Genomic DNA, 26398 nt, shown 5'->3' with positions numbered 1-26398 from the left:
GTCCTCTAAAATATCAGGCATGTACAAAATATCAGGATCTGACTATGTTATGAGAACACCATACCAGTTCCTGACTTAGGACTTATTCCATACTGAAGGCAACTCATTTGGAGGGGAATGATCATACAGAGAGTTGTATTTTCATCCTGTTGTACTTCTCTACTCTAGAGTCTAGCTACTAGCCTACAGTCTGTAACTCCCATGCACATACAGGCTCTTTGCAGTTCTTTCTGAAGGACAGAATTCTGATCAGCTGGATCATAGCAACAGCATTTTGGTTAAAATGTATCTAGCACAAAATTTGGCTGGTTGTAGGTTCAACAAGATGTGTATCTGCACCTACACCACTTTTTGATGGTTTGGAGAGGAAATTTTATTCACATTACAGATAGACATTTCTAAAGTTTAGAGTAGGTTTTAAGTACCAAAGCAGAGAAACCCCTTCTTTCAGAGGCATGACTTAGTCCTGATAAATCATTTGAAAGGAAGCTGAGATATAACCCAAAAAGGGAGTCTGGAACAACACAGTTGAGCCAGGCAATGGAAACATAACAGGTGGGAGTTCTCAAGAGTTAAGTGGAGGGGGAGGAGAATTACAGACCAGCTGACCATCTTGTGTGAGGAAGCAGTTGCTAGGGAAATTTTGATTCAATTCTGATAAAGGTTTCTGACAGAGTAACAGTCTTTTGAGAGCCAAAACACCTGTTTGCGTTCCTTAGCCAAAGGGCAAAGGAAAGGGAGAGAGAAGGAAGAAAGAGTTGGAGTCCTCCAGCCATTTCCTGAGGCAATCTGATGGAAATTGAGGTAGGTTAACCTGGCTCTCACGAGCTCCACAAACAGTTGTGAGGCCAAAGCACTCTCATTCTTTTCATTTTGATGCTGTTCAGGGTCAGTGAGCCTGCAGTTGCAGAAAATTAATCAGCTGTGGTACCTGCAGGGACTCAGCTCAGTATTGGTGGTTTTGTTCTGAGACCTCCCACGCGGCCAGCTGGTGGCTGCTGACCTTCTATGCGTGCAGCTCTCTGCGCAAGGCAGGAGTAGCCCCTCTCCTGCAGACTTCAAGAGTAGATGTTTCTATCTGTTATTACTGCAAAGAGCAGTAACATGGAGTTAACATGGAGTTGAAAAGCTGAGTGCTCTCTTTCATCTCTTGTTACTTAAGCTTTTCCACTTCACAGAAATTCTGCAAGTGTGAAGCAGTGATCTTGTTTTGTGGAGGTAATGTCTAACCTAAATATGGAAGGAAGGAACCTTGTAGTGTAGTATCTGGTTGATCTGTTTCTTGTCACATCTGAATTCAGATAATTTTATGATTGTAGTTCTCAATAACCGATCAAACAGAGTGTAAATTATACATATTTACAGGTAGAACAAGTAAACTGATAGTTCCCTTTTCCACATTTGTCCTTCCCATATAATCTACTTCTTTTGTCTCTGTGTATTTGATCGTTCCTCTCTCCAGCTCTGCCACCAACTCTGATTTTGTGTGATTTATGAAGAAATGATTTTCAAAGATCTGTTTTACAAAAGCTGGTTGTCAGTATATGTTAAAAGATCAACCAGCCTTCCTGTCTACGAATTTGTAATCAATATATCCTAAGGTAATTTTATTATACTGTTTAAAGCTTAGTCCAGAAAAAACAAAACAAAACAACAAAAAAAAACAACAAAAAACAATGTAATATGATGCTTTGGGGATAAAATATAATATCTGTGCTTGATTTCTTTCCCTCTTCCCATCCACATTATGTTTTGTGTTTACATATGAAATTCATCTTCTACCCTTTTGCATGAGCCTTGTTAGTTCCTGCTGGGCCTCCCACACAACTTGGCCAATAATAAAAGGCCTTAAATATGTCCCTGAAAGTGTACTCCAGGAATTGTATTTTAGAGAGTATTTCTGTTTAGATGAGTTCTTTCTTGCTTCCCAATTATAAAAGTAATGTAGGATAGAGAACCTAGGAGAAGAGTAGCCACTGATGCTGCCGGACTGTCTTTTCTGCTAGGAATAATATCCTGTAGACTGAGCTGGTCAACCTGAAGCTTTGAGCTACACTTTATGTGTATGTATGTATGTATATATGTGTGTATGTGTTCAATTACAAGGAGCGGTGGAGAGGAAGGGATAGAATGCAGTGTGACCCACATGTCTACCCTACACAGTACTAAGAAGCAGGTGTTACTAAGATTTCTGAACCCTGCCACTTTTGTTGTAGCTGGCTCCTTGACCAGAATTACCCATGGCTTTCTATTCTGACAAGGGATTAAAATAGGACATTGGAATTTCTTGCTTGCTCTTGTTTGTAATGAAGTTACACATACAACCCTGTTAAAATAAGGGACCAATTTTACCAAGCATTGTACAGAATCATGAACTCAGTGCTGTATCTCTAAATACAAGTATGAAGCAGTCTCAAATGTATTTTTTATAACTGACCCAAAAGATATGGCTGAAAGCCACAAATAGAAATTATCATTCTCAGGGAAATGCTCTCACCACTAGAACAGGCTGCAGTACAATAATATTTTAGGATTGTAGTGCACTGATGCCAATCTCTATGATTAGAACTCATTATTTTTTATTTTTTTTTAATTAGTGATTGGTGCAGTATTTGACAGTTTTCTTCAAGTGTCAGTTTCTGTACTCAAGCAGTTGAATAAGGAGTCTCAACTTCCATTTAGAAACACATGCTTCAGCCCCTCACGGCTGCAAAAAAAATTGCTTGAAAATGGGACTCGTCAGCTCTATTACTATTTGATTTTGAGAAGCCTAAATGTTTGCATTCTTTCTTTTTCCCTGTTCTTTTTTTTTTTTTTTTTTTTTTTTTTTTTTTTTTTTCTTTTTAACAGCTGTCACTAAGTATCACTATATTAAATATTGCTGAATTTAGAAAACTAATTGATGACTGTATGGTCATTTGTTATGCTAAACTGATGGAGAAAAATATGAAAGGAAAAAGAAGCATACGTTTTTTGCATAATAGGTAGATATTCTTCCTTTAAGAGACAGGGATGCTGGATGTACTTAGTTTGCATTCCAGCTGCAGTAAGGCATTTTCTAATGGTACATCAAAACCGCCATGCCATCTGCTTATTCCAGGCTATTTATTCCATTCTTGCCTAACCTCTTTCCTTGCTGCTTTAAAAGCAAACATATTTTCTCAAGCCTGTTGCCATTTACTAAATTATCTTTGAAAGCCATTTTGAAAAATAAATCTAGACTTCATCATGTCAAATATTTTGTCATTGGAACAGCTGTGGCTTCAGAGGGAAGAAAATCCAACCAGCCACTTAAAGCATGCTATTACAGTTACAGTGTGGTGATAGCATGGACAGTGGCCTAGCCATGCTGAATGTTCCTCTTGGCTAGTCCATGGTTAATCATCAGCTTGTACAAGCTGCTCAGGTTTTTGCCTGGCTTTGAGCTACATGGAAATATCTGCAATTGAAAATGAGGCTAACACTTGACTATCCTCTTCAGGTACGCTCTCTTCATCCTATCTGTAGTATTATTATCTTTGTTCTTAGGAATGGTTTTATTACAGATTTTAGAGAAATGTATGGATTTTATAGTTGTGTAAAAAGGTGCATGTTTTCAAGATTCATTGAGTTCTTCACTGCTAGTGGCAATTAGATCACTATGCATTGTATCATTCTGTGTTTTTTTGCCTTTAATCATCCTCCTTGATCTTGCTATAAGAAGGCATATAAAAATGCAGTTTATCTGTACAGGACGTTGTAGGACTCACAGCCTCCCTAAGATGTGTCCTCTTCAATCAGAACAGAACTCTTTTCCCATAGCTCATTATTATTGTCATTTTGGTTATGTTAAGAGTGTTGAATGAATAGAATGTTCAACATAAATTGTTTGCTAATCTTCCATCATATGGAAATGCCTGCATTCTTTTAATCATTTTTATTGATCTTCTTAGTGTCTTCTGCCCCCTGCAAACTTTGTGTGTTTTTGTTACTGAAGATAAGAAGCGGACAAAAAGTTTTTGCAAAAGTGCATGCTGATCTACATAACAAAGCTGCAGATATCCTAGTAAATTCTGTAACCATTTTCAGGGGGGTTTGAAAGGAGCGGCTTCACAGTCCTAAGACACTTAGGTGTTCTTTTAGACCTCGCTCTGAGAAACTTGCTTTGACATCCACTGGGGCTCAAAGACAGGAATTTTTCATGGAGCTGTCCTGGGTAGCATTTTTCCTCCTTACTGGTTGTATATTGCTTTGCTTTTACCAGCAGTTTTTCCATCTGCTCACTTCCTTCTCACTTGCCAGCTTTCTTGGCCTCTATGTCCTGACCGTCACATTCGTTTTCTCCATCACATAGTACACATTTATATTATGCCCATTTTCTACATGACAGTTAACTAAACAAAAACCTTTAGTCTAAAACCAGAATGAAACCTTAGGACTTTCTTTAACTATATGCAATTTACTATTGATTTCCTCTGTATCTTTTCTGGACTAGAGCTATACTATTTGAGTGCATTTTATCATCACTGACATTAGCAAAAGGCTGTATAGATTTTGGGACTACTTATCTTTCTGCTGATTATGAAAGTTTCTGGAAATGCTAAATTTTGAGGTCATATTTCAGGGGAGAAGTAAGAGCTACAGGCCACCGTGAAAGATCCTTTGTTCTTGCAGCTGATTCTAATCTTTTTCAAGAGTTTGATTCCCATTAGGTCTAAGGGGACAGGATATCTTGACTGGGAAGGGGCATGGGGAGTTAAGCTTTCCCTCTGAAACAATAATAATTATAACATTTGAAGGCATTTTGACTGTCTTGATTCTGCCCCCCCTCCTTCCCCCTCCCCTCCCACAAAGAGTGGAAGATAATTGAACTGTTCAGTTACTGCTTATGAACAAATTCAGTGTCTGAGGTAGCTCTGAGTTAAATACTGGAACTCAGTCCTCTCTTCATTCATGGTAGATATTTATGTTCTGTTCATGCTGTTCCTCTAGTTTCCTAGTCATATAATCTTTGCAGGAAAGATTATTTCCGCAATTTATAGAGGAAGGGACCCTTCTAGCAGCCTCAGTGCTGTGGTCAGCACAGCTGAAAACCTCAGAGGAGCCACAGGGTGCATGAGGTAGGCTTCAGGCATTGAAGCATTACTAGGCCCAGACCCAGCTGCTGAGTCAGAGCAGAGATGTCTTTTGTCTCAGCATCTTATGCCTGTGAGCCTCCAACAAAGCACTAGCACTCTGTGGAACCTGTATTTGCTTCAGAAGCATTCCACATAGAATGAGTAACCTCGCACAAATATATACATGCTCCCTCTCTTCCTCTCTCTAATAGTTATCACTAAGATTCTTGAACAACAGAACAGATGGAAACCTTATTTAAATTTAGAAACTGTGAATACCACATGCTGTGCTCATTGGAGCAATTCAAGTTGGTTTCCCTTAAATGATTTATTTTAATGCTGGATTCCATTTAGGATTTTTAAAATAGCATAAACACTTGATATAAAACATTTGAAGATACCTATATTTCTCACCATACAACGCCTCACTTGTATGTAAGTGTGAAAATGTGTCCTAAACAGGTCATTCTCACAATTAGTTGCCCTAAAGGACATTAACGCTCCATTATTTATTAGAGCCATTATAAAAGAAACTCTTGCACCGTCCCTAAAGAAAGAAAATCTGTTATGGTTCCCAAGAAAGAGAAGTAAGGATTATCTTTGAAAGCAATCAAAGGAGAGAATAGTTTTTATCAGCTTGTTAGTGGAGTTGCCATGGGCACCAGCCAGGAGCCTAGGCTTAAATGTCAGATTTCCCTTCCACTACTGTCTACTCATTTTCTTTTGTTTTATTTTTGTATTCATTCTATTACTTTCTTTTCATAATTTATCTTCCTGTATTCTTTCTTCCCAGCGAACAGTTGTGCTTTGTTCTATGTCTGTTCTCAGACATCATGCCTCAGACAACAGGTGAAGAAATATGTTTTTCACACTTAGAAAAAAATGAAGTCAGTATGGTTTTGGGTACTCATTTGAAAGTCATTAGCATATTAATATTTTTCCAGCAAAGAATGAAAAAGCAAAGGAAGCTGCATTAAAAGACTGACACTGTTAAGAAAGAAACAGCAGTAACAAAACACTGTAGAGTCAGCAGCAGCTTCTCTTCAGCATTATTCTACCTAGTCGCTCTGAGCTGTGCCTTACATTTCATTATTTGTTAAAATATTACACAGAGGGGGATGGGTGGGAGGAAAAGAGCAGAAGGAAAAAGCTCACATCTGTGGTAATGTCTCTGCAGGGGAAAAAAAAGGCAAATCCTACCATTTGTGGAAGGCATTCATGTGGTGCCGGCTGGCTAAACTGCACATCAATTGAATTAATGTATCTGTTAAATCTAGATAAAAGCGCAGAAGAAGCAGTTTAGAAAACACTTTCTCCTATTCTGTTCTTTTTTTTTTTTTTTCTTTTTCTCTTCTTAATTCCTCTAAGCTGGCACGGGACATCTGGGTTCATTTTGTTTTCTATGCTGAGTTTTGCTTTGCTTTGTGTTCCTCCACTGTCAAAACCCCCAAAACAAGCCCAGCTGTCTTAAAAAATAATAATAATAGTAAAAAAAAAACTTTTTTTTTTTTTTTTTTCAAAATCCATTTCTGTTTTGCTTGTAAATAGTGTTAACATGTAGGTAACAAATCCAGACTTTAAAGTGAAGAATTCTGAGTGAGTGGGAAATTCACACCTCCTTTGGTGCTATTGTTTGACTGTCTAGCTGCACACTTGTTTGGGCAAGCAGAGTAAAGCCTTTCACATAAATGAAACAGATATTTGCAAAAAGGAAATACAATTTTTTTAAGAACCAAATAAAATTTTCATCAACTGTGTGCCTTTAATCTCCATTTGGTTGCTGAGTTTGTCCTGGAGAATGAAGATAAATCTGTTGTGCCATCAAACTTCCTATTTCAGATTCTGATTTTAGTCTCAGAGTTTATTTTCACATTGTGTGCCTAACTGTGGCTATGGAGAGTGCGATGAAATAATGTTTGTGGGTCTGGAACCCATTTCTGACCTGTCTTCCTATAATTCTCACATACTTTTGAGAAACTGAACATATTTCTCTGTGAATTCTTGACACACAATTAATGATGGGTCCCTGTTGATTTGAAACTGGGGTCTTAACAGAACTAAAAATAGGATGCATATTTTCAGGATGCACATTTTTAATCAAAACTCAGTTTCCCACTATGATTTTGAATGACTTTCTTACTCATCCTTGTAAATCATGTCTGTGTTCTTGGTACATGAGCAGTGATGCTGGATAATAGAAGGCTGCAAGGTCAAGAAGTTTGAATGCCTGTTTTATGAGCATCAGAGTTGCAGAGACTGACACAGAGCCACAAGTCCACTACAGATGTTCTGAAGCATTTTACATCATGTACAATTCAAAGTCTATTAGCTTTGTACCCTTAAATCACATACTTCAGTAATCTTCCTGTACAAGTGTGGGAAGTATGTGAAAGCTCAGTGCCTACAGCCATCATCTCAAAATCAAATGGGTGACTTCACTGAAAAGCAAGAGAAGTCTTATTTGCTAACAACTACAAGAAGATGGCATGTAAACAATTGCTTTAATTTGATTTCACTTGGGCCCAGCTTGTTGGGATCAGGTGCAACATCATGGTGTGGCACTGGCATGCTGAGTGTACCTACTTTGCCATGTAGATTAGCTGTTGTGGTGCTGGAGAGCAAGCACATTCCTCTTCCCTCCAGCTGGCACTTGCAGGGTCACTGGTGCTGAAGTCTGAAGCTCTCAAAGCTTCTGACATACAGGCAAAAATGTCAGCTCCTTCCTTTAAAAGCTTTAGCATTCAGACATTTTGAGCAGTTGAGAAAACAAGTTGTAATTTAGGGATCCTGTGAAGGAAGACTGAATAAACTGGGGGGGAAAAAAAAAAACAAAAAACCATGTAAAACAGAAAAGGAGAAATCCATTTTCTGAGTTTCCTGAGGATGTAAATAGAATGAAACAAGCAAGAAAGGGCTGCAGATACTAAAATGGAAAATTAAGATTATCAAAGAGTCATCCCAAATAGTAAAGATTTGTTAGTCGTAGAAAAAGATTGCCTAGGGAAGTTGTGAAATGTTTGTTGTCAGAAGTTTATAGCAAAAAGAGTCAGAATATTGAGATGTGTGCAGGTGTAATTGGTAAAGAAACCTGAAGGATGTAGCAGTTCTGTCTTGGGAGAGTGGGAAGCACTGGAAACCTTTGAGCCTGGGTTTATGTGAAGATGCATCATTTCGAATAACAGATGAGTATCTGGTTTAACAATGTTGGTGGCCTGTCTCATTTCGAACCAGAAGCTACTCATGTCTAACATTACACCTCCACTCTTATGCAAGCCTAGGAATCAGACTAACTTCTACTCATAAACTATCACTAATTTAAAGGGGCCAAATCAGCATGTAAACATTGACACTTAGTTTTACAATTTTATGCAAGCATGAATTTCCACACTAATTTAATATCTTGTATGTAAAATTATAGCAACATACTTCTCCTGGCATCTCTGAAAAATCTCTAGGAAAGTAAAGACTCTGCTTTTACTAGGGATTTGGTACTGTGTCTTTAGTTAGTTACTTCTTTTTTCTTTCAAATAAATTTATTTTGTCCTGGATAACTGAATAATTTAGGTATTTTTCACTCAAAGCTAAAGCAATCTTGATTTTCTAATGTGATACAATAATTCCAGTTCATCTGAAAAAAATGTGTTTTCATGTCTTAATTTCATTTCCATTATCTTACTCTGAAATAAAATATATTAAAATACAAATCCAAAGATAATAAAGAAAATACCTACTGATTATTTATTTATTTTGCCAGAGACTTACTGTTAGATAAGAGCTGTACAAATTGCAGTGATAAAATGAAAATAAAAATGATGATTATAGTAAACCACCATAAAAATGTGCATTAGAATGCTTCATGCTGTAAACTTCTTGAAGTGAGGATTGTGAACTTCCCATATTACCTCTTCTAGTATGTGCTTGAAAGCACACAAGTACTACTTCTTTTTTAGTCAGTAAAGACAAGCTTCCTGAAAGAAAAGTCTGAGTAAAAAGTGAGCAGGCTTTAGTAGTACTAGTTTGCTAATTGAAGTGTAAGAATTGTCCTGTAGCAGGTGTGCGTATACTAGTGGACATAAGCTGGTGCCTGGGAAAGAATAAAGACATTGATTTCTTAAAACTGCCAGCCCTCACCTACTGGCAGATCCCAGATCTTGCTAGGATGAGTGTTGCTTCTGTGTGGTTAGTAGCACTTGAGGAAGTCCATGAACCTATCTAACCTTCATCATTCACAACATCCTTACTGTCCACACGGGAATCTGCATGAACTTAGGTGCAGAAGGATTTATGCCATTAACTAATTCTGAAAATACCAAGTGAAGAAGTTCTGTCTGAAAAAGGAGAGGCCATCTGAAAATGCAGACAAAAAAGCTCTCATATGTGTCTGTGTGGTTGTATCTGTGATCCTAAATTCATCATGTTGCATTCACTATTTATTATGTCATTGCATGTAAAACAGTGGTGTCATCACACTACTTGTAGAACTTCTGAAAAATTAGAATTACTACTTTTCTGAAAGAGTGGCCAGGCACTGGAATGGGCTGCCCAGGGAGGTGGTGGAGTCACCAACACTGGAGGTATTCAAGGAATGTTTGGATTTTGTGCTGAGGGATGTGGTTTAGTGAGTGCTGTTGGTGACAGGTGGATGGTTGGACTGGATGATCGTGAAGGTCTTTTCCAACCTTGGTGATTCTGTGATTCTGTACAAGTACTATAGAAATTACCTGGAAATTTAATGTACTGCATGTGGCAACAGCTGCCATTGTTATGGTGATCTATATTACACATATGAAAAAAGCAGAAATTAGAAGAAAGAAATCGAAAGTAATGGAGCGGGAGAAGGGAGAGAAACTACTGCAAGATTTGTCTTGCAGAAAACAGCCAGATTGCTTCTCAGACCTACACTTTTTTTTTTTTTTTTTTTTCCTGTTGACAAGCTAAGCTTGGGAATAAAAAGTGCTGCGTGAATTAAATGCGTCACTCTTGCCTGACTGGGTACTGTTTACTGGATCTTGAAACCAGTCTGGGTTCTATCAGTGTGTTGCTATTGATTTCTGTGCTTTGACAGAAAGTAGCTGAGAAACAAATGGTGAAGGTAGGGGAAATCCTACAAACATTTTGGGTTTGTTTTTGTTTTGTTTTGTTTTGCAAGATTACAATTAGTTGTAGCTAATATAACACCAGTTTTTCCTATCTAAAGTTATACCATGAACATGGCTTTGTACATATCAAACAAATTTTCAACATTTCTTTTTTGATATTGCACACTGTTTTTTTCTTTCTTGTATCTTTAAGAGAGGATTAACGGCAAAGCAGAAGGCTTGTTTTTCCTGTCCACCTACAGAATTTTTGTTCCAAGGCATCAGCTGGACTGTAAATCCATCCCATTGAAATGGAAATGAGCAGAGATGTTGCACAGATCTTTCACCAGTCACTATTTCATTCACTGTTTTCAATTCCCAAGCAAGGATTTTATTTCTTTTCCCTCTTTCCTTTCTTTCTGTTTTTGTTTGTTCCATTTCATTTTGTGTACAAAAGGTCACATCCTGTTTCTGGTTGGACGCAGGAGGAGAACTGGTACCAAAAATGCCCAAGAAGTGGCTTGTATGAGGATTCTTGATGGAACACAGGGAGGTGAGGTGCTTGTCTTTTTGTAATGAAACATAGTATAGAAAAGCAAATGTTAAGTACTCAAGAGAGAGCGCTTCTAATTCCTCCTAGTGCTGGAGTAAGACAGGGAAATGGGAAGTTTTGCCTGAAGTTTTGCTGTTGTCCTTTGACAGACACAGGTAAGACACAGTATCCTTTCTGCCTTGTCATGCATGTCTTCAGGTTATTAAACCTCAGTAGCAGAGCTGTTTCCCCTGTGTGCTTCTCTAGGACCTGGAATAAATTTTTCATGATGGGTCTGTAGAAGCCACTGCAAGTCATCAGTGCTCAGAAGAGTTGTACATGAATGGACATACTCAGTGGGTACACTAGTGATACTTTTTAACCCCTTCTTGTATGTGGACAGGAGAAGAGAAGAAATAGGTTTCACACCATGCTTCCTATATTTCTAAGCTTCTTTTCGATTTTGTCCTTTTGATTACTTATAAGAGTTTCTGTTGATTATTATTAAATTATAACTGACCAGTAAAGAACTTTGTAAGCGGAATCCAATTGAGCTTATTCCTATTAATGCCTGTAGCATATTTTACCTGAGGGTTTCTGGTCACTATGGATAAACTCTGCATTTTATCAAGAATGAATATACGTTGTATTGCAGCAGTCACTAGTTTGCAAAATATGCTGCTCTGTGATGTTTTCTACAGATGTCTCTGTTAGGGAGAAATGTTAAACCTTAGGATCTTAACCCTCCTAAGGGAAGAAAATGACTGCACGCATCTTTCCTCTTTTTACTACCCAAAGTACTTTATAGTCTAGAAAATAGAAAGCAGTAAATCACATTTACATTTAATAACATACTGTAATAATCAAATACAGATCTTATTATTGAAACCATCCAGCATCTCAGTAGTTCCTCACAACTTCCAGGTATAGTATTCTAGGAGAACATTACAGGTCTTTCCAAAAGACAGAGCTTAACTTAACTGGTATGAGGGGAGAGTTCATACTAGTATCCTCAAAAACACTTTGCAGCTCAGGAATGCACAGTGATAATGGAGAGAGTTAAAGTCCCTTCCTTATATTTCAATTTCTGCCTTTCACTAATTTAATAATAGAATTCTGAGCAATTATTTTTAAAATCAGACACGGAACCACCTATAGGAGAAATACAATCAGTCACGCTTGCTATTTTCAGTACTGGTTGGTTTGAAAAAAAATCCTAGTAAACATGTATATAAAATAAATCTCAGTGACACAACTAAAGCCCTTACCCTTCTTCATATTTGGTTCTTACGTGAAACAAAATGTTTCATCACTATATGCAATGCTCAGTTCAAGGCAGTTGCTTCAGCTCCTTTACAGTGTACATATGACACCATGGCTGGTTTTCATTCTCCAAAGGCAGCTAGTTTCCCTGTAACAAATGGCAGACACCACAAGGTAGCAATGGCATTCCCAAGCAGTCTAAGGAACAGACTGAAATCCCAAATTCCTTCTAAGGTTGCAGCAGCATCCTTCATGTTTTGGTGCTGCGTTGTGACAGTTGGAAGTGGTGAGCTTGTGAGACCATGTTTTATGGGAATTCACCCTTCTCTACAAGACCAGCCTCAGGACTTTCAGAATCAGATCCTCAGTCTGTCTAGCAGGATCTCCGAAAAATGGGTCTCATTTTCATCCCAGCACTGCAAGATAGCTTAGCCAGCTTCAGAATAAAAAGCTTGGATAGAAAAAAGGCAAAGAAAGCTTTGATAATAATGAGAGTTCTGTCTCTTAAGAGCAGCAGAAATAATACCACAGCAAAATCCTCAAGATGTTCTTATATTGATATTGCACTTCCTCAGTAATTCACCATTTATCATAAGAAATCATGAAATAAATCTAAATGATTGTTTTACCAACTGTAAACACCTTTCCAATTGGTTTGTACTTTAAAGTTGTCTGTTTATTCACTGTTAAAATTTTGGATGTGCTTCGCTGAAGAAAATCATGTTTTCTCTTTTAAACATTCTCAGGAGACAAGTTCACTTTTTTTGGCCCTGATACCAATCGTTTTTTGTTTGAAGAGTTATGTATACCTATGTATCATAACAGCCTTTTGACAATTTGATGCACAATAGCATTTTCAACATTTCTTGCCATTTATTTTAATATTATCTTGAAAATAATGTGAATTTCTTCAGCTTCTGGAAGTTATTGTAGTGGCTGTCTTAGGTTTGATGAATTTTCCTCCTGAATGAAGAAAGTTTCTCAAGAAACATAGTGACAAAAAGGAGCTCACACTTTTTCTAGTTCTAGCAAAGAAAATATGCAAACAGAAGCAAAGATGCACAAAAAGCACTTACAGAGACATTATTAGAAAATTTCAAATTTCTGATTTTCAAAATTCCTACAACATAAGTTCCTGAGCATTCCTGATTCAAAATGTACAACATACTGATAGGAAACCTTAACTAACAGGTGTTGTGTGGGAATTTTATACTGAAGTCCAATCAATATAGGAAAGAAACTTCTAATAAGACATGATGTAGTTGTGAGACAAGACATCACAAGTAATTTTCTGAAAGAAAGAGTGAGATTTAATCACTTCTGGTTACTTCTGCAGCTAGTGCTGAGGCACATTATCTTCTCTGTCAGACAAGGAGATGATTTTCAAGACTGTAATCAAGCTGAATTGCTGTCAACATTTACTCACAGATAACTGATGATTCTCATAGACCATTTGTTTCATTTCTGCACATTTTATGTCATGCTTTTCTATCTTTCTGAAATCCATAGCCTTTTATGTTACAACAACAGGACATTAACAATTATTGCTGTTAAAATGTTCCACATACAAGCAAAGCTCTCTCTCTGCCACATATCAGAGCTCAGTTTGGTTGTTGTCTCTGTCAATTCCAGAAGTTCTGACTCTAATAGCTTTAATTACCTCAGGAAAGTAGTTTTACGATTTCTGATTAATCAAAGAAATTTTTCAGCTACTTGGAGTAGAAAATCTTGTGTTACACTGTGGTATTTGACCTCTCTGAAAGACTTGTGAGTGGAACAAGACACTTAATGGTGTTAAGCGTGAATGACCTCTGCTTTCTAACTACTAGGCATGGAGAGATGAGGAAGATGAAATTCATGTTATCTCAAGAGTCAGATTTTCTCCAATTCACATGAAATAGTATTTGCAATTAGCATTCTCATTGCCAGTCCTACGTAACATTTTGCTACAGCAGTGCAGAGGAAAAGCCATACTCTGCAGATAAGCAACTAGGATGTTACTAAGGTAATTATTAGACACCAATTCTCAGAGTTCAAGACTTGGCCTGTCTAACCAGCACCTTTTGGACCATTTTGCCAGACTCTGTGCTGTATGGTGGCTACCAGTCAACAAAGTTTATCCAGTGTTCCTCATGCTATCCTCCCTTGTTAGGATTATTTGCAGCCTGCAAGTCTTAATATTGATTTCTAGGTTTATTGCACAGTTGTAAATCAGCAGACAGACTATAGGAGGCAAGAAAGGAAACAGAAAATGACATTGACCCAGTTGTTTTGTCTGAACTATATGGGGAACTACATACCTGTCCCATCACTCGCCACATATTATTTATATATATATATATATAGTAAAATCACTTAAGTTGAAAAAGATGGAAAGTCCAACCATCAACCTTATCTCCTGAGTCCCATCTCTGAGGTGTCACCCTTAGTGCCATGTCCACATGGCTTTTATGCAGGGATGGGGTCTTCATGTAATATACAGTAACTATATACACATAGTATTCCTGTAATTAGTTTAGCTGCACCGTTTCCATGATCTAAAGCTGAACATTCCTCAAGTGAATGCTATACTTTATAATATTTAGAAGTAAGCCTTGCTGTCACTTTTTCATTGCCTCCAAACAACAAATATATCCCCAGCTTATGATGAAGCAAAAGGCCCCTCAGAACATATTGCCATGGATTTCACAGTGTCATGCATCATCTGCTGCTGGTAGGCCTTGCTGGCAAATCACAACACACCGACTGGGAGGCGATGTTCTATGTTCTATATGTTCGATGTTCGCCAGGATGGTGTAGCAAGAAGTCTTGAACAAATTCTGGATTTATTTGTGTTTTCAGGTGAAGTAAGAAAGAGTAATACATTACTCCTGAAAATATAAAACTGTACTACAAGGTGCCATTCAGGACAATTACCAAAACATAGCAGTAGTTCTTGGAATCTGTTTCCAGGGTAAGCATCACAGATATCAATATATTCCTACAGGTATATAAAAGGTCTAGTTTTTATTGTATAACATTTGAAACTGAGACCAAGACTGTAATCCAGGTGAGTATCATTCTACACCACTTAGTTTTCTCTAGGCTGTGTCATACAGAAGATTAAAAAAAAGAAAAAAAAAAGTTTCAATGGCAGGGAATTGGGAATGGTATCACCATTTTCAGTGCAGTACATGGGAAGATGAAAATATGTTCCAAAGAATTATGACCTCCAGAAAGAAGAGATGGCTGGGGACCCCATTGGCCAGAAAATAGGAATTACTACATTCTCCTCTTAAACTTAATTTTCTATAGGAACTAAATTCAGCACTTAGAAATATGTTCTTAGAAAGGTGCAATAAAAGTGTGGAAGTGGTGTTCAAATGCAGAAACCAAAGTTCTCAAAATTAGATGTGATTTAAGATTGGCGGCAGAGGAACTGTCTATTATTTCATCTGATTCAAAAGTGGGCAGATTTTGATTTTTTTTTCCATACTATATGGAGGAAGTTCTTTGTGGTTAATTTTTATTTACTTATTTAAAATTAAAACAAGTACTAGTTTACATAACTACAAGTTTTAATATTTCACAATGTGAAGAATATTTTTTTCTATTGTATTTAATACAGTTCTAGCACAATCCAAATTAAAATGTGAGCAAGGCACTTGTTTAATATATCAAAAACAAATTAAGTCTGGGTTTGAAAAGGTATTAAAGCTATTCCTTTCGTAAAATAGAATTAGTACTAATTTGGTTCTGGAATTTAAACTGAAATGAGTTTATTGTTGAAATATAAACCAATGGTTTAAATCCAAGCCTAACACAATTAACAAAATGAGGAAAATTCATAAGGTTCAAATTAATGTTGTTATGCTTACAAGCTAAGGAAAAAATTTATAACACTGCTGAAATTATTAGAGCTACAACAATTGATAACCTCTGAAGGTTATGACTGTGAGAGGGATCAGGAAGAGCAAAACAACTAACAGAAATACTCAGAAGATATTCATATTTTTAGTAAGTTTATACATATAAGCCTTGACAGTTGTTTGTAGTGAATCATTAAAAATATGAACACATCATATGAAGTCCAGTACTTCATATAATATATAATCTCTGGATATATATTTTTATATATATTTATATAATATATAAAGTCCAGATATAAATACAGACTTACACTACAAAGATGTTCTATTTGAGAATTACAAATTCTCTTTTCATGCGATGCTCTTCACACAATATAGTTTGATTTAGAAAATGTTAAAATTGTTAATTAGGTCACTCTTTAGGGCAAATAATTCTGAATTTAATCCTGAATTTTAGACATCTGTTTTTGGAGAAGTTTGATCTCTCAGCCTGCTTTTCTTTCAGTTAAGTGAGAGTAGTGATATTTCCTTTCTTTACAGAAATGGTAAGAGGATTAATGCTTTTCACATTGTTTTGTGTATGGAAGGTCCTATAAAAGCGTTATCTGAAAATTTCAGACAGCTCTAGCATTATCCTATTACCCACTCATAGAGGCAAGTAACTGATAATTGGGTTCTTACTTACCTTCATTAGATAAGAGATTTCTCACTTAACTCTATCAATAGAAAGATTAAGAGCCCTTGGTACTCCAGGAAAATGCAGCTGTATACAACAGAAATGAATAATAGTGAATATAAAGCCATGGTTGTAAACCAATAAATCTGTTGCAATAAAGAAGCTTCCAATTGTGAAATACTCTGTCTAACCTTTATGGTCATACTTCCAGTTCAATAAATATAGACACACTACTTTGTATCATATGAAGTAGAATAAAGTGGCCCATTAACTTCATCAAAAACTTACAAGTTGACTTTATTTTTCACTTCCATAATGCGAAGACAGAATACAGTATTCTCCTGTGAGTTAGAGCAGAGCCTGTGGAAAAGAACCCATCCTGATATTCATCACCTCTTTGGGATAATACGTGCCATACCTTTGCAATATTTTCTTCTTTTGTTAAAACATTCATGTCTGTACTGGATATACAAAAGTCTTTTTCTACATTAGGATTTCAATAAAGTTTATTTTCTGTTTGCAACTGGTGAAGCATACTGTAGAAGTTCGGTTAAAGGAGAAGGGTAGAAATTAAGTTTTCAACCTGTACCATGAATGTGCCCATCTCATTATCATGATGCAGAAGTGAGGCACCATGAACTCCTCCTCCTGCCTTTCCTGGCCTATGGCACAATTGAACATGCTTTCCCATTTGAAAACAACTTATGTTGTTGGCAGCAGGTACCAGACCTAACTAATAATGCTTTCTGTAGACCCAGAGATGGTTTATTCTCTGCTTCTATCAGACTGAGTTTTGATTTAGAGTAGCAAGTAGTTCTGATTGTCTTGTTGCTTTCTTTATCTTCTTTTATCCAGGAGGCACCTTGAAATGTACTTAGCCAGCTTCCAAAGTCAGTGATTTCTAACTGCCTTTTCTATGGAAAACTACACCTAAATGGAGCGTAAGACTTTTTTTTGCAGTGTCACACAGTATTTCTAAACTATTCTCTGTATTTATCTCTGGTAACCTTACAAATTATTCCATCTGTTTTGATTCTACTTTAATTTTGCTTTCACTGGTGTTTCTTTGCTTTATGCATCTCTGGAATGTCATTTATCAACGTCTTTATTTCTTGGAATAAAATGATGTAGCCACTTACCATAGGGTACTGGCAGCCTACAAAGTGGCAGGTAGACTTTAACTTGCTCTATTAATTTTTAAAGCCTGTAACAGAGAGACAATGTTGTACTGCAGCCCTTTAAACACTCTCTGTTTTGATACTATCCATATTTCTCAGGTTTCCACTGTCCTTTATTTAGCAACCAGTGTCTGGTGTCATGTTCTGCTGGCATGCAGAAAAGGTGATATTCTGGATTTTTCTGTGTATTTTGAAATCATAGGAAGGAAACTTTTCCCTTAGTATACTGCTTAAGAAGCAAGCTATTTGGATGGTGCTGAGGTTGATATTATATTCATATGATAAATAGTGGTTTTGTTTATTTGCTTATATTTCCTGACATACATGAAAATACCATATAGTCAGCAGTTCAGAAATCCTAAAGCAAGTGCTGGCTCAAATATAAAATATGTGCTGCAGATGTTGTAAACCATGATCATGCCAGTTAGTCATGAGTTCACAATGAACTTCATACTTGCTGTAAATAGGAATAAAGTGTACCTGCTATACTTAGAGCTCTCATCAAACAACAGACATGCCATGCAAGTGTAAATGCTGTGACATTTGATTTGCCAGAGAGTAGGTAAGATAAGATCCGCAGCCTGGTTCCCATGTCCCCATGTTGTGTCCACTGCCTGGCGAATGTGTAGAGGAATGTACTCTTTCCACAGGACCAGGTTGAACATCTGCACACAACCTTGGTTCTACCTCCGTAAAGATCTTAGTTATTCCTTACTTATTCCTTCATCCTTCCATGGTGTTTACTTTCCAGCAACTCCTCTGCATTGTTTATAAATCTAAAAATAAAATCTGTCAGTCTCTGAAGTGCAAACAATGTTTTTTTCATGGCATACTAGCAAACTTTTATATAACCTGGACATTACACTGATGATCAGAAACGAAAGCATTTACACAGAGAACAGCTTGGCAAACATTGTGGATTTCTTCTCTAATGAAGGAAGAGAAAAATAATAGCTATGGAGTCTCCTTGCACAAATTGTAATGGTTATTCTGTGCCATTGTTTGATATGAATATTTTCAGTAAGACCTCAGGAAAAACATTGCTTGTAATCATCTTGTAATGGAAAAAACTTTCATATGGGTCAGGCAATGTCAAGAAGACTTGGATTACATAGGTATGCAGCAAAGGTCAGCAAGGTACAAAATTTATAATTATAGTGTGGCCTGTTTCATATCAGCAGTTAGAAAAACATAGTCTGAATGCAAAATATTCATGATTTTTTCTCTCTGATCTTACTGTAAATGTGTTTTCCTACAATCTTTATCTCTTTCTTTAAAGTAGGAATTGGAGAGGAAGTAGCGGTGTACTGACAGTGCAAGGACCAAGAAAGCAACCGTGAGAAAATACATTAAACAGTCAACAGAAAGTACTGCAAACACAGCTTCTGAATTGTAGCATTTTAATGATTTTCAAAGGAAAAAAAAAAAAAAAAAAAAAAAAAAGCCCTTTGAAAAGTGTATGGATGGTCCCCTAAAGGAAGTTTCCTTTCTACAAAGAAGTTCCCCAACACGGATTATAAAGCAGAAAAGGAAAGTATTGTTCAAAATAGTGAAGTTTCAGTGGTGTCCATCAATAAACAAGTAATGACAAAAGGAAAGGGAGGAACATGAATGGCATCAGCTAGTGTTCTTACATGCAGAACAAGAGAATACACCTGCTTTAGGCTTTTCATTACCATAAAGACACATGGGCCTAATCTTCACTATGGAAAAATGAGCATATTTTATGCACCAGTTACAAGACTATTTCACGTTTTCCAGACTTCACCGTGTTGAATTATACTACTTTTTAGTTGTATTCTTTTCATATTTATGAGCCAGACATGATGGAGAAAAAGATTGTTAATAAAAATTGCAGATGGTTCTGAGGTGAGAGGTGCTGTAAACACTATAGGAGTAGAGACATAATCAAACAAAATAGTGCCTAGTGAAAAAAAATACATGTGCCAGAAATGTGAAATGAGAATCCAGCTGAAAAAATACAGGTGGTTGTCTCCTAGGGAAAATAATCCTGGTTACACATATTCCATGAACAAGAGAAAATTGGGAAATGGTTATGATAAAAAAGACTCTGAGGTAAAAGTAGATGATGTATCAGACAGTAGTAATAATATGTAACAGATATATTTGAGGATATATCATGTCCTAAAGATGGTTATTTCCTGGTAAGAGAACCAGTGCAAAGTTCAGGCATTACAGGTCTCTGCAAGCACTCATGTCAGAAACAAACTGACACAGATTTTCTGTGGTGCATGTCAGCCCTTGGTCCAGTCTTTTATGTGGATAGGTTTCACTCCTACTGCTTGATGAAAACAGAGATTAATTTCTTACATTCTAAAACAAAGCAGCTTTCCTAATTATTATTGTCAATCAAACCATTGTGATTTTTCTATGAGAAGAGAAATAATTAAGAAAAATAGGGGCCTGAACCACTACATTGCTTTTAAATGTATTCAGTTTGTATTTTAGTCCTGGAGAGGAGCAATCATTTATCTTTGTGTTTTGATGGAAAACTTCCTCCTTCTTCCCCACTTCACAATTCTAGAAAATAATTTTTAGCATGACAATCTAGAAATTCTCTCAATAGTAAAAAATTGCAATCACTGCTATTATGACTTAAGCTGATACACGCTGATTTAGTGTAAAGGGATTAATTCATAAAGGCTGGATCAACCCCTTTGTACCAATAAGCTTCATGGCCCCCAGTGGAAAAAAAAAAAACAAAACAGATTACTAATAGGGTTAAACAAATACTCAAATATCATCCCAGTACTTTATATTCAGTTTTTCTTGTAGCTTGGAAATGTGTTCTGAGCCAAAGCCTGTTCAGGAAGTACTTGAGAAAGTGCTTAATGTTAAGCATTGAACACAGAAGCATATTGGACTCAGCTGTGATAATCTGCTGAACTGAAGGCTCATTCATAAAGTGACCCCCTGTAGCTTTGGTGGTAAGGACCTTCACAGGAAGCATCCACGTAAAAGCAGATGCTAATAACTTGCTCATATAATAGTCTGTACCCCTTCCAATGTCCAAAATACATTTCCTTTCCTCAAGAAAATATATCCTTAGACGTTGGCAGTCTCGTTCAGATGAAGTAAAAAGCAATTTAAATTTCATCCATGACTAACTTTTTCTTAAATTTACAAAGTACAGAAAAAAAAGAGGATTTTAACATTGAATTTTTGCCTGCTCCTTCACCTGCAGCTATCATAGCTCAAATTATACTAGGGAGTCTGTACCACTAAACTTTGCAGAAACCCTAGTAGCTGAGAAGCCCTAGATAAGTGCTTTGAGTTTTGGGAGCTGTATTTGCTTCTCTCTGACTTTACCTCTATTCTTATTCTGCAATGAAGAGCTTGTTTGCATCTCTAATTTACACTTCTATTTTCTTCTCACCATGCTGGTAAAAATAATAATAATAATAATAATAATAAATATATATGTATATATGCAAATCTGCACCAAAATAAGTGGAGTCACAACATTTGGTGTATGCTTTAATTAGATAATACAGTTCATCGAAGGACTGTGAGCCACAGCTGATAGGTAAAATGCAACCCTTGCTCTTTTAATCCTTCTTGCTTATTTTACATAAGAACAGAGTCTTTGTGAGTGCCATACTGGAAGATAATTATGCAAGAGGAATAAAATTCAGCTCCTTGTTTTTATGTTACTGTTGTTGGAGGCGTAGCCCTTATAAGGATCTCAATTATAAAGAAACCTTAATGTAAAAGAAAGAAACAACAGGATCAGGGACAAACTTAATTGGCTTTTCAGATGTTTAAAACATGAGGCCAGCATACTAATGTATGTAATGTATATGAGGTGAGTTTCTGGTAAGGAATTAAATGAAGGTTCTTATAATGGTATACTGAATATGTGTGTATTTCCAAGGCTTGGTCTGGGGCTAAGACATTATGTTAGAGTAAATAATCCATGGCAGCTAATAAGTCCAGCTGTACAAGGAGCACGACACATCTGCTGTAGTCATGGTGAGTTGTGCTCTAGTCTAACAAATCAGGCGTGAATCTCATTATATGCGGAGAAATAACTTGTTATCTGAAATTCAGGAAGACCTCCAAAGAAACTTAGTCTTGAATTGCAGACAGCAGATCCTAGATTTCTTCCCACGAGATGCCAAATCTATCACAGAGATGAAAAACTCTGTTCTCTGATCTTAAAGGCAGTATCTTACAGTCAAATACTGCTCTCGTTTACACTGAGAGCCCTGGGCGTTGCACACAGCTTTTGTCCTGAGAGGGCTGGGGAGCATTCTTCAGCTCCTTTAGGCTCCTGTCAGCAGCACAGGAGAGGAGGATGGCACAGAATGTGGACCCTAACAAAATCAGCTGGGTGGTGCCCCACTGCTCTCCCCCAAGCCTCTGCTGTACCTCAGTATCGCTGCAGTCCTACTTAAACCATAATGGCTCTTCTCCTGGAGCTCCATTGTGCCCTGATTGTTTCACGTGTGCTACTCTTGCAGTCTACCTCGAGAAAGGTTTGTTTAGTGTTGCAGAGCAGCCTTGGATGTTAAGCCAGCTCTAACAACCATTAATTTTACTTTCCAAGGTTAACATTTCTTTTTTTGTGTGCTTTTCTATATCAAGTTCCCTTAGCATAACAATATCTGAGCAGTGAAGAGTTTGACATTCATTAGCTGACACTAAAAAATTGCAATCAACTTAGATGGATTTTAGATTATAGCTGCTATGGGGAAGAGTCAGAGAGGTAACAAAAGTTGTTCAAATTGTAAGCATATCTTTTATTCTCTAAAAACACACCCTCCTGAATTATTCAAAACTATATGTAAATTTTCACTAACTTAGCAGATTGTTTATGCAAACAGGAAAAAAAAAGTCAAAATTCTTAAGCTTTGGAAACAAATACAAAAAATATTCTTTATTCCAGGATTATACAGTGAGATGGCTTTTATTCACTTATTAGAAAACAAAGAATTGAAAGGATAATAGCAGATTCAGTTGGACATGGAAAAAAATGATGAGTATTTTGGGTCAATTCACAAATTATATTGTTTACTTAGCTGCTAGAAAATATCTCAAGCCAGTATTTATTCTCAATTACACTCATTGTTCTGACTGTAGTTTGGGTGCAGGAGTGTAACATTTTTGCAAATAGAAGGACGTGTTTAATGAAGCCCCCAGTTTTTGAACCAGACATTTATTTTGTTATTAATCAGGACAGTTCAATTAGATTCAAGTGTGTGGTTGATTTTGTTTGTTTGTTTGGTTTGTTTGTTTGTTTTTCTTTAATAGGGTTACTTGGTGCATAACTGTTTAACAAACCACATTTGTGAGGATTGGTTTTGTTGGTTTTTTTGTTTGTTTGTTCAAATTAATGACAAAAAAATACTAATTTCTTACTCCAAGCTGTTTTCTGGTTTCTTTCAACAATTCTTGAAGTGTTGATTAATCTATCAACGCTAGAAAAATAGGTCAAAAACCTATTTCCAGAGCCCTGGTTTGAAAACTGATACAAATACTCCACAGCATGCTTTTATTGCACATTAATTTTAACAGGATATTGTTGGTTTTGAATACCCTTTTCCCAGATGCTGCCTAAAATTTGTTCTTATTGCATAACAGTTTTAATATGATTTTACTACTTTATAAGTACACTTTTCACCATTCTTTTCTTCAGGTATATACCAGTATGCCTCCACATTACCATTACTTTGTTCTAAAAATCAAGGTTAAAGCAATCAGCAGGGCTTTCCAGAATGAATGATAATTGAAAATGCGTCTAGCAGGACGCTCTTGATATTCTATAAATAAACAATGCAGAGTCTTCATTCATTATTTATCACTTGTTCTTTATAACACTCTTTTACAAGACTTATTGTTATCCTTCCACAGAGCTGAGCCAAAACATATGTCAGACCAGATGCATACATTTACCTCTCTCTTTTTATCCCACCTTGAATAATAATGTCTTGCTCAGTTTTGAATCTGTCTGTGCATTGAACCAGTCGACCCAGAAACAACATGCCTTCATCTCATTTTGCAACACACTGCTGTATGTTTGTCCCACTTGTCCGGCTCCTTTGCAGTCCATGTGAAGTTCTGTGGTTGTTATTAAACAGCTGGCTTGTTCTCCATCTGTATCTTCTGGGTCTGGCTCAGCAGCTTATCTACGAGAATGAGCGCAAGATTATTTGGAGGGTTTTATACAGATCTTGCTCATGTCTACCTTTATAACCAACTGAATCTTTAGCTGATAGTGTTTTGTTTGCTTGCTTTTCCCCAGTAGGAATGAAAGTAAAAATTAACCTATTAATTTTCTTTGTAGCTCAAAACACAAGGGCCTAGTTCAAAAGAGTGTAGGTAGATGCATTTTTGCCTATCTTCATGTTTTTAAACAAAGATATTACTGTTCATTTTAGTTTAGAAATTGCAGTTAGTTTTGACTTTTCTAAATTTGAAAGATGATGAAAAAAAAGCTGTAGATCTTTTATTAAATTAAAACTGTAACTCATCATGACTGATGCTGAATCCTTTGCTCCTTTTCTCCCTTGGTTTTAATTTGTTTTAGAACATTGCTAAATCCAACTTTCCTTTAGCTAGTATTCCCTTGCTCATAAGTCTTCTGTACATATTTGGGGGAGTTAATTTGATAGCTTATCTGAAGTAACAGCTGGAGGTCATAACCCTTTTTTGGCTTGCAGCTGCAGCTCTGCTGTCCTGTTTGCCAGAAGGCAATTCACTTGACTTGATTTTCACCAAACTGTGCTTTCCATATGAATTCACTGTATTTGCAGAGTGTACCATGCAGAGGTTTTAAAATGTTGGCACAAAACATCGATAGCATAATATTTTATCTATGCCCTTTAACACAAGCTGTATTAAAAATTGATATCAGTAAAAAATTGCTGAGCCAAACTTTTAAGCTTATGAATAAAATAGCCAGGATTTCCTGACTAAAATGCATTTATTTGTCATGATTTTTGTTGAGCATCCTCTTAGCTAATAACGGACTGGAAAGCACAGATTCTCACATGATATGGGTGCTCAATCCCTTTGTTTTTTTTTTCAAAGTTAAAAAAAGAATATCAAGTACTTCCATCTCTTCTTCATCTTCAGTAAGAGCAGTATATTTTTACCTCTAGTCTTCATAGATTCTAGTCTTTATTTCTTCAGCAACCCTTATGAAATTTCTATACTTTTTAACCTGTAAACTGTGTGTCTGGTTGTTCCTCATTTGTGCCATCGTTAGACTTAGAGTTAGATTTTATTTTTAATGTTGCCTTTATCCCTGCTCTGAAGCAGAAGGTGCCTGCAATTTTATAGCAGTTTTGATTTTAAATACATTTTATTCCTATTCATATTTTTCTGTGAATTTTCTTTCTAACCCATTTCTCTCACATTTTCCTCCAGTTTGGAAAAATTAATACCTTTGAAGTACATGTGCATATCTCTTTTGGCTGGACTACTTTCCTGTTCTCTCAAAATGAGCCTAGAAGAGTTGAGCTTGTTATTCCTCAAACAACTCTCAGTTGTCCCAACTCCGTCTCATCCAACGTATTATTTGTCCTCATGCATCATCATCAAGTCACAACAGACAGCCTGTATGGCTAGCACTGCCTTTTAGGCAAGAAAAACTCATATTGAAGTCAGTGGAAAAATGTCAAACAATTTGTGTAGGACTCTTTTTGGCACTCCAGTCCATCCAAAACAACCTAACAGAAGAGATTTTTTTTGTACTCTTTTTTCTTGATTGGATTTGATTAGGCTATAGCTTTGCAGTTCTGTGAGGGGTAATATCTTCTTGTCCTTTGCTCTTTCTTACATAGCGAAGCGTGCTAGTTTAATACAATAAAATTCTGCTATGTACATTTCTTCTGATCTGTGAAGAAACTAATTTAATTCCAAATTAAGTACTCTCGAAAGTACTGTTCTTTTTCTTTCATTTTAACACATTGTGAAGCTACAAGTAACTGTAGTCCAATTTTAATGAGAACAATTGAAGGAAATACCACAGATAAATGTCAGTGCGTGTCAGAGCTAGAATTTCAAGATTAAAAAATTGTTTCTTCCATTGAGTTGTATATTTTCACACTATGTAAATGATTGTTTATTCAAGTTTATTTTATTAGGTCTAATAATATGCATAGCCTCATGCAAATGAAGCTCTTATGACGGCAAGAGTCTTATTTGCAGAATATCTAGAAGGCATTCAGATGATTATGCTACCTCTAATGCATAGTGTAAATTAAAATCTAATATAGCCTGTTTATCCTGGTGCTTTAATAAGAGTGTTTGCTATTTCTATTGGTGAACATACTAACCGTGGCTGAAACCAGATGACTGGAAGACTAAACCTTGTACAAAGGGTATAAATTATTTTTCCCTCTTATAAAGTATACTGTGTGTGCCTGTATGAGTTAGCTGGTACAGAATTTTGTTGTGAACCACTAGAAATATTAATGTAACACAAATTAATTCCTATGATTGTAATTCAGATATAGGACCAGCTGTAGATTTAGACAAGGTAGGAAATCGCCCCAGGGCAAAAGGCTTAATAGGAACAGAAGAGAGCGGGAGATAGGGAGCTGTCTGGTGAGCCCTCACCTGGAGTACTATATCCTGTTGTGGAGTCCTCAGTACAGGAGAGATTCAGATCTGTTACAGAGCATCCAGAGGAGGGGAGGGAAGGATGGTCACAAGTTCTGTTTCGCTGGTTTTCTACAAAGTCCTCACTTTGCAGCCTCT

At 36.5% G+C, this 26398-nt stretch overlaps 2 protein-coding genes across 6 annotated transcripts in view; one reads left to right on the top strand and one right to left on the bottom strand.

Annotated features, from left to right (window-relative positions):
• Nucleotides 1-26398, top strand: part of LOC125691903 (bifunctional heparan sulfate N-deacetylase/N-sulfotransferase 3) — a 415179-nt gene that overhangs the window by 296508 nt on the left and 92273 nt on the right. Inside the window, exon 1 of one of the 5 annotated variants that reach the window (XM_048941858.1) lies at nucleotides 716-804. The exons of the other annotated variants lie outside the window; for them this stretch is intronic. The gene's annotated coding sequence lies outside the window, so the exon portion shown is untranslated. Of the gene's footprint in view, nucleotides 1-715; nucleotides 805-26398 lie in introns of those variants that run through there. 5 annotated transcript variants of the gene reach the window in all.
• The window catches only part of LOC125691909 (uncharacterized), a 178565-nt gene that overhangs the window by 106094 nt on the left and 46073 nt on the right, over nucleotides 1-26398 (bottom strand). The window lies entirely within an intron of this gene.

This window comes from Lagopus muta, chromosome 4 (assembly GCF_023343835.1).
Source record: "Lagopus muta isolate bLagMut1 chromosome 4, bLagMut1 primary, whole genome shotgun sequence".
In the NCBI taxonomy this organism is placed as follows: Eukaryota; Metazoa; Chordata; class Aves; order Galliformes; family Phasianidae; genus Lagopus; species Lagopus muta.
This window is presented reverse-complemented; position numbering and strand designations above follow the sequence as displayed.